We start from the raw sequence: 13,130 nt of genomic DNA, 5'->3' as shown, positions 1-13,130 counted from the left end.
GATGAACACTCGTCAGCACTTGACTGCTTGTCACATTTTAAAAGGGATTTTGGCAAGCTTCCGATTAGAAAACAATTGTGGGTTTTATCGACGCAAGATTTATGTGTATGTGAATGAACTGAAACGTTATTTTTGGGTCGTGAACATTGCTTTAACTGTTTTAAAAAGCGTTGGTGGCCGAGCGGTAAGAGCGTGCGACTTCCATTCCGGAGGTCGCGGGTTCAAACCCCGGCTCGTACCTATACGAGTTTTTCGGAACTTATGTACCTATACGTAATATCATTAGATTTTCACCAGTCCCTTTTCGGTGAAGGAAATATCGTGAGGAAACCGGATTAATTCCAAGGTCAGTTGCCAAGCGGACCCCCTCCCATGAGCCGTGGCAAAAAGTCGGTATAACGCAAGCAACATGGAAGATGATGGACATTGCTTTAACACGACTGCGCAGGAAACAGGGTTATTTTTTTGTATTTTTGTCGGTTATTTAGGAGCCCAGTGCAAAAAATCGGAAATTCGAAACGAGTGGCCATAAATTAAAACACGACCGAAGGGTGTTTTTAACCGACACGAGTTGCGAATTACCTATTCGCACATGTATCGTACAACATTTTACAGTATATATGGCCCTTTCAATTTTCGACATAGTCACGTATTGTGCTAATTATCGCACTAGTGCGGTAAAGTAGAACATATGTACTGTAAAGTAAACTACAATTCCAACTATTAGTTTAGTTTAATGTAAATTACTTTACAAAACCAACACAGGTATAAATTTTACCAAAAAACATACAGCCAAGAGCTTTGAAGCTATTGCTTCAAAAATCTTGGTAGGTATGTATGGTCAGCTATTGCTGAAGATGTTTCTACTGTTACTAGCCTCTACACAACTTTAAGATAAACTAAATGCCTAATAAGATGGAACTAAATACCAACACAACTTTGTACGATGTACTTCATGTACTCTGATGTCATGCTATGATAACTCAATCCTTAGAAGAAAATTGGTCACAGAATTTACTGGATAGCTGAATAGCTGAGGCGTTAAACCTTAGTGGCCACATTGGAATAACGGACAATAGAATTTCAAATTTCGAATTTAGAATCAAAACATGCCGTTCTATAATTCCAAATTCTATCTTCAAACTTACGATTCAAACCGTCCGCTCCTAATACATTTCGATTACCTATTCTATAGGTTGCCCTTTTAAAATTCTTCCCAAATAAAAATCTTTGATTTTGGACCTTATATAGTTGGATTAAGATTAACTTTAGACCGAATTCTTGCATTGATAATAGATTATTACTTTATTTAAATTATAGGTTTTGACGTTTGCAACTGTTTAATTTCAAAGCGTCGCTTTTTATGATGAAACATTCATTAGTGAATGTTTTTATGCATTTTTGTTAGGCTGCGGCCTGGACGCACGCGACCGGCGGGGCGGCGAGCAAAAATCAAGGCCATTTATACATTGCGTTAGACCTTGAATGGGCTTGACTTGCCGCTCGCCGCCCCGCCGGTCGAGTGCGTCCAGGCCGCGGCCTTATAGTGCACAGCTACAGCACATTACTTACAGTTCTACACGAGAATGGCTGTGTGCATTAGTGTGGCGCTGGACTCAGGTGTCAAACATCCTTGAAAATACATGATTCTTTTACCCACGCCGTGTGTTGCCATTGCTTTTACAATGCATGCGCTCGAAAAGTGCGTTTCCTACGGAGCCATATCATGCGGAAAGTACTACTTTTCCGCGCTAGTGCTTTTTGTTTTAAATTTTTTAATAATTAAACTTATTTGCCATGATATGTTTCTTTTATTTACTCGCACAATGCATATTAAAACATTGTATGATACACGTGCGTAAAGATGATTTTCAACTCGTATTCCTTTATACACTCGCTCGCTTTGCTCGCTCGTGAATAAAATTCCACTCTTCGGAAATCATACACTTTCCGCACTTGTTGCTATTAGTGTCGCCACCATGCATTCTCCCGTAGTCAATTTCTTATTTTACTTTACAATTTTCTGTTTGGACCAACATATACTTACGATATTGCTAACATTATAAACACGAAAGTAACTTTCTCTCTGTTACCTCTTCACGCTGACCTGATTAGGATGAAATTAGGTATGGAGATAGTTCGAGGCTCGGGGAACATAGGATAGTTCATCATCATCATCATCATTCCACGCAGTCGAAGTCGCGGGTAGAAGTTAATATAATGGGGTGGTCTGTGATATAATGTAAATAAAATAAACCAATCCACGTAACTTAGTCATTTCTCCAATGTGATACAACTTTTTGTACCTACCTATCTGTGGAAACGTATCATTGGCTGAGCTACCATTTGGCATGGTATTGTTTGTTTACATTATTTTAAGGTCCAAATAAAACAGAGTATTAGGTACCTACTCGTATTCATTGTTTGTCACCATAAAGGTGTAAAGATGACATCAGTGTTTTTAATGTCCCTTATTTTGAAGTGTTTAAGATTTCTCTCCGCGTCCCAAAAAAAGAAATTCAAACTTTAAGTATTCCTAAGGTAAGCAACACAGTACAATTTTAAAACACCCTGTATATTGTACATCTTAAGAGTAAACAAAAGCTAGGCCTACTTAGCATCTACTAAATAAAACAAAATTCAGTTTGAAATGTGTCAACACCGCACTGGCAACTGCATTTAGCACAAAACGGTCCGCGGGATAATTTGAAATTCAAATTCGGATTTAAAAATAGAAAGTCGACTACAAGTTCTTTCGTCAGTTGTGTGACTGGAGATCTAGATAAGTCTAGGTCATGGTAATTACTTATTAATAGGCTACCTATAAATTAGAAATTAATATTAGTGTCCGACCGAAACCGATTATTTTGTCGAAACCGAAGTATTGATTTTGCTTGTGTTTCGGTTGAAATATGATTTTTAGGGTTTCGTACCCAAAGGGTAATAACGGGACCTTACTACTAAGACTCCACTGTCCGTCTGTCTGTCTGTCACCAGGCTGTATCTCATGAACCGTGATAGCTAGACAGTTGAAATTTTCACAGATGATGTATTTCTGTTGCCGCTATAACAGCAAATGCTAAAAACAATAAAATAAATATTTAAGTGGGGCTCACATACAACAAACGTAATTTTATTTGCCGTTTTTTGCGTAAAAAACGTCCGACTCGCACTTGGCCGGTTTTTATTCCCAAACCTGCCGAAACCAAAACCGAAGCTTCGGTCGGACAATAACTATTTTTTTTTCATTATTAGTATACTAATGTCCTAATATTATTATATTTTCACCATTTGCATTAGCATTGGAAAATTTGCGTTGAGATGAAACCATTCGTGAAACTCGTGCTGTTTCTTCTTCATATCTGTTTTTTTTTTTGCTATTTCATTCACACTTAATCTCCCCACATCCCCAGATCCCCACAGTTGAGCGCAGGCCTGCCATTCTGCCTTTTGTCAGGGGGGTCACGGACAGGATCAGCCACATCTTGAAGCGTGCTTCTATAAAAACATATTTCAAGCCAATGAAGAAGATGTCACAATTCCTGAGGCCTGTAAAATGCAATACCCCTCTACAGACTGCAGGAGTGTACAGGCTGGACTGTGAGTGTGGCCTATCATATGTCGGGCAGACGAAACGGAGCATTTCCACTCGGGTGAAGGAACACATAGCTGATGTCAAGCACCGTCGACCTAGGTCTGCTGTCTGTGAGCATGTCATGGATAAAGCCAATCACTCAATCAAGTTTGATAAGCCTCTGGTTCTTGCCAAGGAGAAGCGTTACATACCCAGAATGCTGCGCGAGGCCATTGAGATTAAGAAATATCCAAACTTTAATAGGGAAGATGGCTTTTCTCTACCACCGGCTTGGGATCCTGTAGTCCACCTGATAAAGGAGCAAGCGAGACATAGACTGTGAGACCGTAGTGTTGGATGATGCTGGACATTCTGATGTTTTGAAAAGATGTGTCCCGCCGAGTTTGTTGCCGGTCCCATATTGGGATACCCTCCTACAATTTAGGAGGGAATTAAATCTTCTCGGGTCCGTGGTGTAGGGTTGGAGCCGGCATAGTTTATTTTATTTTTTTTATTTTTTTATCGCGTATATATATATATCTTTACTTGAAAAATAATTATAGTGTATAACTAGCCTTATGAACCGATTTTGCATGTACAACCAGCCTTAAAGTTTGTAGTCTATGATTGTTCATTATTTTAGTATGTGGGTATTTTTGCATTTTGTAATTTTTCCTCAGTCACCCGTTGACCACGAACGCTGTAAAGAGTTCGAAACGTCGGGATGTATTATAAATTCAATATACGCGATATAATCCGTTTTCATAGTTTTATTTCATGAGTAACTATCGCGGTAACCGAAGACAATATTACACACTTAATCTCATTAATATCGTTTTTAGTGTTCCCTAACTAAAGGGTAAAAACGGGGCCCTATTACTAAGACTCCGCTGTCTGTCTGTCTGTGTGTCCGTCCGTCACCAGGCTGTATCTCATGAACCGTGATAGCTAGACAGTTGAAGTTTTCATAGATGATATATTTCTGTTGCGGCTATAACAACAAATACTAAAAACAGAATAAAATATATATTTAAGCGATTTTTTGCCGTTTTTGCGTAATGGTACGGAACCCTTTGTGCGCGAGTCCGACTCGCACTTGGCAGGTTTTTCTATTTTCTATAATATACCTTACCGGGAGTTGAACTTGGAACCATCGGTTTTGGAAGCAGGGACCGAAGTTATTTAAATTTTGACCCATTGTCGTTATTAGGTAGGTAAGTACCTTACTTTTGTTGTTGGGGGCCCTTATAGAATCACTTCAACTTGAATTGCATTGCTGCCGCAAATGTTAAATTCAATGTTGCTAGCCGGAGTTTTGACATTTGCGACAGTAATACTACGTCGCAATACTGCAGTAGTAACGCTGGTGCAGCCTAAATCCGAACGGTGCCTTGGCTTTTCGATTGGTGTTATCGATTCCTTGCTTTAATTAGTCTGTTCTTTTCACCTAAAGTTAGAATAGTCAAAATAAAAGTAAAAAACAAAACAAAACCGCTTTACCCAAAACACTTTAAACCTTGACATTTAACCACGCTAACTACGCATTTTGTGTGCTGAAATGTTTACTAACACACACAGGATGCTTATTGCTAATACCTATACGAGTCGTCCTGCCCACCATACTCGGTTTAAACCATTGAAATTTTAGCCTGATTATGAGGAAAATATATTTACAATGCATGTGGTCGAAAAGTGCGTTTTCTACGGAGCCATATCATGCGGAAAGTACTACTTTTCCGCACTAGTGCTTTTTGTTTTCAATTTTTTTTTACAGTACATATGGTGCTACTTTCTCGCACTAGTGCGGAAAAGAGCACTTTTCCGCACTCGTGCTTTTTGTTTTCAATTTTTTAATAATTAAACTTATTTGCCATGATATGTTTTTTTATTTACTCGCACAATTTATAGTAAAACATTGTATGATACACGTGCGTAAAGATGATTTCCGCACTTGTAGCATAAATAGCTATAGTTGATCAGTGACCACAATTGGCAGGACGAGGTTATCCCCAAGACCTTTGAACCCTTTGAACGACTCAAGCTTCATTCTAATACGGACTCTATTTAAGAGCTTATAAACTTAGCAATAAAATACAAAATCAAGTGAAAGACGTTAGAAACTGACTATGCTTTAGTTTTTAAAGAATATGTACCTAAACTTGTTGAAAGTAATAAAAAGCGAACGCTAATTCTAAAAGAGTTACCTAATTAACACTAATTTTGAGTTTTGACACAAGCAGATATGAACAATTGTTAAACAAAAAAAAAAATAGAACGAGTAGAAGTCATGTATGTAAAACTTCATGTGAAACTATCCAATAAATGTATCCAATCCAATCCAATTAATTAGCGAAAAATCGAACGCACCTAACTGTGCCAAAATTATCGACCTAAAAACAGGCGTGACGATAGATCTATATTTACATCTACTTAGCGTACGACTTCCGCTAGTAAGAGGACATTCTAAATCGAGTGATGAATGGGTAATGCTCATCATGGTGTCTGCTTTCTTTTTGGCTGTGAGAGAATATCGTCATTGGCGTGTTTATGCCGCGCTGGGGGGTGAACGATGACCGAGCGGGGAAAAAAATGGGAGATCCATAATAGGTATAGGCTGGCGAACTAATTCGTTTATAGAAATTTTAAATTTGCCGCCTTTTCTACACTAACAATTTCTTCCTATACTTACAGATTGGTTTGTCGGACTGTACTGTATTATGTTTTGCGTGATCGAGCAGAAATAAAGTACTTATTCAATAATTAGTTATTCCAAGACGTCGATTCTAATACAAGACCTCAGTTTCGAAAAAATCTTTTTTTTTTCACTTTCAAAAAGGAAAAAATAAATAACGGTTCGATTCCTTACATTTTATTAAAAAAATATATTGTATAGCAACAATATACATAAACGCAACATTTCACTGACAAAATCGCAATTTCCTTGTTTTCCATACATCGAAACGGCTTCTAAGCAAAGTGACACAGTGACGTGTGACGATGTGTTGCCATTTTTTAAGAGCGTTTGCTCAGTAAAATGGCGATGCCAGACTTTGACCATCATTTGTGACTTTTGTATTGATTTAAGACAATGGGTCCCATACAGATATTTGATCCTCAAAACAAACCTGATCAACTGATACCATAAAAAAAATGGTCAACTACCCAATTTGTTATGGTTTTGAGAGGGTTTTGATCTTGACGATCGTCTTAGTGATTGGTGCGCATCGCGCATCTCACGCACGACTTTCACTCCATTTCCTGTGAAACCGATGGTCCTGGGTTCGAATCCCGGTAAGGGCATTTATTTTCTGTGATGAGCACAGATATTTGTTCCTAAGTCATGGGTGTTTTCTATGTATTTATTATATTTATTTATTTATTTATTTATTTTATTATATAGGTATATCGTTGTTTGAGTACCCATAACACAAGCCTCCTTGGGCTTACCGTGGGACTTAGTCAATCTGTGTAAGAATGTCCTTTTTTTATATTAGCCTATTTTGGTGTCCCACTGCTGGGCAAAGGCCTCCGCTCGTTTTCTCCACTCGACCCTGTCATCGCCATTTTCCCACCATTTGGGGTAGAATGCGTCCAAGTCGTCCCGCCATCTCCTTTTTGGTCTGCCTGAACCCCGGCCTGCACCGTCTATGGTGCTCCGTGGGTCCCACTCAGTAACCATTTTGGCCCACCTTTCCGGGTGCATGCGACAGACAATGTCCTATAATATTTATTTATTTATTTATTTCGCATGCACCAATCAGCATGTGCGATCTCCAAGGTCCTATCAAAATTAGATCGAAGCCGTAACAAACTGGTAAATCTAAATCAGATTGCAGGATATGCCAAATTTCATTCAAATCTTTTCAGCCATTTTTCACGATGGAGTAACAATACATCAACACTTTTTCACATTTAAACTATTGTTGGGATAACAACTACATTATAGAATGTACAAACGCCCATAACAGACTGACAGCACCTTACTACTTTACACGTCTACTATGAAAACTGTAGAGAGCACGTGTTAAAACTTGCAAAAAAAACTAAATAATATACATGTTTTCACTCCACAATAGTAAACAGGAGGGTAGGCGTTGATCGTTGTCTCATGCCAGTTGTGTACGCGTGTCCTCTGGAAAAAAGCAAAAATAGCTATTAGCGAGTGTAAAACGTTAGAATATTGTGGTTTTGACAGAGTGAAAAAAGGTTCTAAATAGGGGATATTACTGCAATGTTCTGCCACCAGAGTGCAACAGTAGGCTTTAGTAAACCATAGAGTAACCTATACATACTGTACCTTTAACCATCGTACTTATTTTCTTTTGAAATTATACTTAATTTTCTTTTGAACTTGTGCACTATAGTTGCAGTATTTGACTATAGTTTTGTGTTTTACGGAATTGGAAACCTCTTTAAGGCGAACGAAAATTTATAAGGACCTCTCTCAAGTCCCTGTATACGACGAAAATTCGTTTCGGCGTTTTCCTTAAGATTCGTGTTATCGAGTTTCCAATACATTGTAACTACGATAGACAGATAACTGCAGATACAGTATATTGGATTCACAGGGTACCATTGTATTGCATTGTCGTGTACTCGATCCCATGGCGCTCTCGCAAACGGCAAAGAGGGTGAATCGGCGAAGAGGGTTTAGTGGGTAGGGCCAAGTTCTCCCTCCCCTCTCCCCAGCTGAGAGGGGACAGGAGCGGCGAGTCCCATACACCTCCATCAATGGCCTTCCCGCGGCCGGGGGGACCGTGCGTAAATGCATTTCCCACTCCGTAAACAAAAAAAAGGTACCATTGTGCGTGATAGTCCGAATCAGCGTGGTCGTGTTTCAGTTTTCCGGCATACCGGGTGTGGCCTGTAATACAAGCAAAAAATTAAACTGTACTCATACTGACCAACATTTGTTTATCGACATAGAAATAACTTGTGTTTTGATTTTTAATACACTTTAAAGTTTTTTCTAAGACGCATTGTATTGCAAATTTTGTTATGTAAGCGTCTTAAAAGACGTGATACGTCAATCATAATGATAATAGCTTTTATTGAAGATAATATTTATATTGTATTAAAAATAGGAAGTGTCACCGATTGAGGAGTACAATCTCTGTTTTAATTATTTGCTCGTGTTAGAGGCCACACCCGGTATATTTAATTGCACAACAATATCCGCCTACCGTGCTGGATGGTGACAAGTGACAACACCAAATATAATGGTTATTCTTAATTACAGATGTTTTTAAGACCACCGGGTAATTGACTCAAAATGTGCAAACATTGACATCAGATCAGATAGTCATAAGTAAAGTATTTCAAAACATTTTGCCATTATAAACTTGGTCTATTTTAATCCACCAGCAACTTCAAAGGTTCGTAGTGAGGCCAAGGCCTAAATCACCAGTTCAAACGTACTGTATTGTTCTGACAGTACTGCCCATGCCCGGGGCATTTCGTTTGAACTAAATTTAGTTCCAATAAATCTTGTTCATACTGTGATCATCGTAATCTGGCTGGTCCTAGGCTGATTTAGGACTATTTGTAACTCGGAATTGCGGAAAAAGATCACACGGTTACTGTTTCTTAAGAGTCCCCGGCAAGCTCGGCCGAATTTCACCTTCCCATACAAACGGAGTATCATTCTCATTTTAAAACTACGTGTTGGATTGTAATGAAACTTAGCACATACACATAGTGCTGAATACTATACATATAATATACATTATATCATTCAAGTATAATGGAAAATTAGTAACGTATTAAGTGTACTCATGTAACCAATATTTGTTTTAATGTGATTTTTTCGCAAATATTTGAAAACGTCGTTCAATATACGTGTGAGTGTTATTATTACTTATTATTTACTTGTCCCGTGTCGTTTAGTCTCATAAAATACATCTCGGGACTCGTAAAATAATAGCACACTTTTCACACTTGCTTGAAATGTACTTATAATAATCTACTCTGATATTACTAACACAATAAACTTGATAAATATCTGGAGCGCGATCGCACGTGTGAAGAGACATATGACTGTGGTAGTATATCAGCCGCTGGATTTAAATTTGTATGTCGGCCATTAGGTGAAATTCAGCCAAGGGACAAATAATGTAGTAGGTATAGGATCTGGGTATAACAAACTGCATTGCAAAGTCTAAGCAAAATGTAACGATATAGATGGAGTGATAAAGGTGTAAACAATATTCTCGCGCATTTTAAGAGTTCCGTACCTACAACAATTTTTACTCATTATCTTATCATTCACAACGAAGGGACTTCGCGTAAAATTAAAACATAATTAAAACCTTATTTTCTTTTATTTTTAACAATTTTATAGGTTTCTGATTTTTCCCTATAGGTACTTACCATAGAGTAACTTATACTGGAGCGGTACTGTCATAGAATGTATTTAAATATAGATAAATGATTTTTTTTATTTGCATTAATTATTTTTATAATTTTGACTCATGTTCTTTCACTGATATGCGTTAAAATTGTTAAATAACAAACGAAACCGTCAACGCCATCTATACGACTGTAGGCCAAAACTAGTAGCGCCCTCTGAACGAGAATCAAATTTTCTTGATTTTCGAGGCACGTTTTTTCCTTAGACTGTATCCATCTATTACGGAGTTATATCTATCTTTGGTACTTACTAAACGCATTACAAGCTTGAATTAGCTATGAATCATTTGTCTTTATCTGTCATTTTGACTTATGTATTTAAATATAAGAAAGGGATAAAATATAATTTAACTAATTTAGGCTCGTAAAGCTTTATGAATAAGACGATATAATTTCCAATATTTGATAGTACTAGGTCAACGGGAAATAGGTATTTTGATTCCCTTGAGAGAGTCGAAATAACCATTTTTTGCTGCATAAAGGATCTCACGTTAGAACGACCCAAGTCGCGATCACGAGCAAAGCATCACGTGATCACCGGTCACCTGTCATAGAAAACGAAGTGTCGGTTGCCTCTGCCCCGACCCGGGCCGTTCTAACGTGAGTCATCCTAAAACGGCCGTATCTTTTGTTTTACGTAAACTTAGAAGTTTGATTTTTTCACAGCTTTAAGGGACTGTAGACGTGAGTATATGGTTTTAATTTTAACTCGATACCTGAAGGCACGTTCCACAGACAGACAGACGGACGGACGGACGGGAGGACAACAAAGTGATCCTATAAGGTTTCCGTTTTTTCCTTTAGAGGTACGGAACTCTAAAAGCAATAAACCCCTATAGGATCACTCCCGTTTTCAGGAAGGTTTTTCATCCATCTATGAATTGATAAGAACCGTCTATGGTCTACTTTACTACAGTTATTTGGAACTGTATTGTGTACCAACTTGTTTATTCTGTTCACATATGTAATACATATCTTATGGGATAAGTTTCAATGTTTATCTAATACTTTTCTGAAGAATAAGCAAAAACAATACCGAACACGCCTCAATGGCCTAAAAAGACGACAAATGGGTCATTACGTTAGTTTCCGGAATATCTTTCGAGTCACTGAACTCATTTTTCTTCTTAAATCTTACTCATTGCTTTATAATAACATTTCAGAAATGTAAGATATGATAGTGCGTTGTATTCGCACATATGGGATTGCACTCTAGGGTGAGTAGGATGGAATGATATTTTACTGAATTCTCATGTTTCACGGTCTGAATACAAGTTTCACAAAACTGTGTTATGCTACGAGTAAGCTAATAAACTTTCTTTGATATCCAAATTAAAATACTTTGCTTATATCACACATGTTTTGAATCATTTAACACGAGGATGTCCAATAAAGTTTCAATACTTATATGTTAATAATGAAGAAGATATGTAAAATGATATGCGAAGAAGTGTTTGATTGTTTAAATTTGTTATATTATTTGTTTGTGTGCGTATGTGTAGGCATAACGTTTGTCGTAGAGTGCGTGACCGTGTGAAAACGCTCTTATCAATCATATATAAATACAAATTGTTAAATACTTTAATAGAAAGTACGCAGTTGGAAGTCTGGCCGCGACAGTTGGGTGGGCGTAGCATTACCTGTTGCCCCTGTTGGCTAACATCTTGTAAGGGTTATTTCCTAGATACCTACCTACATTAATTGTTTCACAACAATCCTTAAATCAAATAATGTTGTGACGTGACAAATTGCGATCTCATACTCACTTTAAGTATAGGTAGTAACGGAGCCGACATGTCTCAGTGATAAAGGCTCCTTTTAAATATGTAGATAAAAAAAAAAAAAGTATAGGTACCTATACCATAAAACCACCCCACTCTGTCAGTAGTTCAAAATCTCCCATCTATGGTCCAAATGTAACTCGAATATTTTAATTAGGTGAAAAAAAATGAAAAATATTTATTTATTATTTAATATGGTATATATGTACTTTTTTATTGTTATTTTTAAAATTTATTTATTTAGTTAAACATTTTCATAAATGGAGGAAACACTTAATTACGTACTGAACTTTTGGACTTCAGCATTGGACGGATTGGACTATTTTTAGGTTGTTTTGTTTTCTAACTATGGTACGGGCAGTCTATTTCACGCTAGTTCAGTAGTAGTACCAGCTTAGACGGTTTCTACGTATTGTGTAGAAAGTTTTGTTGGTAGTTTTCCTTTTATTATACGCTAAGTACGCTATTATACGCTAGCAAATCTAGTATACCGCAGTGCAAGAGCATCGGCCGCCCTTGGCTGTATATAATACGCCTTCTAAATCCGCGCGTGTCAGTGAATCACCAACACATGCGCGGGTGCACTCCAATTTAAAAAATACTTACCATGTTTGATATAAGTAGCAGGGCATCTCGTTCATACTCAGAACTGTAACGCTAATGAGATATGTACCTATCTACCTCAGGGGGGCGATTTTTGAATTTCGAGCGCTCGATTTCGTCACTCAAATCAATAGATGGATACAGTCTAAGGAAAAAACGTGCCTCGAAAATCACGAAAATTTGATTCTCGATCAGATGGCGCCACTAGCTTTGGCCTATTCTCGTATAGAGGGCGTTGACGGTTTCGTTTGTTATTTATAATTTTAACGCATATCCGTTAAAGAACATGGATCCAAATCATATAAAAATAATTAATGCAAATAAAAAAATAATTTATCCATATTTAAATACATTTAACGTAAATAAAACTATGAAAACGGATTATATCGCGTATATTGAATTTATAATACATCCCGACGTTTCGAACCCTTTACAGCGTTCGTGGTCAACGGGTGACTGAGGAAAAATTACAAAGTGCAAAAATACCCACATACTAAAATAATGAACAATCATAGACTACAAACTTTAAGGCTGGTTGTACATGCAAAATCGTAGTTCATAAAAAAAAAAATTCGTATCGTATTCGTAGTAAATCATAGTTTTATTTCATGAGTAACTATCGCGGTAACCGAAGACAATATTTTTATAAATCTTCATTTTTAGTTTTAAAGCATGTCGATAGATGGCAGTGAATTTACAGAGTGGTTACAAAATTTACTATGACAGCACCGCTCAATCTTAGTATATCCTTTGCTCAAATCTAT

The sequence above is a fragment of the Cydia strobilella genome, chromosome 19 (assembly GCF_947568885.1).
Source record: "Cydia strobilella chromosome 19, ilCydStro3.1, whole genome shotgun sequence".
Classification (NCBI taxonomy): Eukaryota; Metazoa; Arthropoda; class Insecta; order Lepidoptera; family Tortricidae; genus Cydia; species Cydia strobilella.
Note: the sequence above shows the minus strand (reverse complement) of the source record.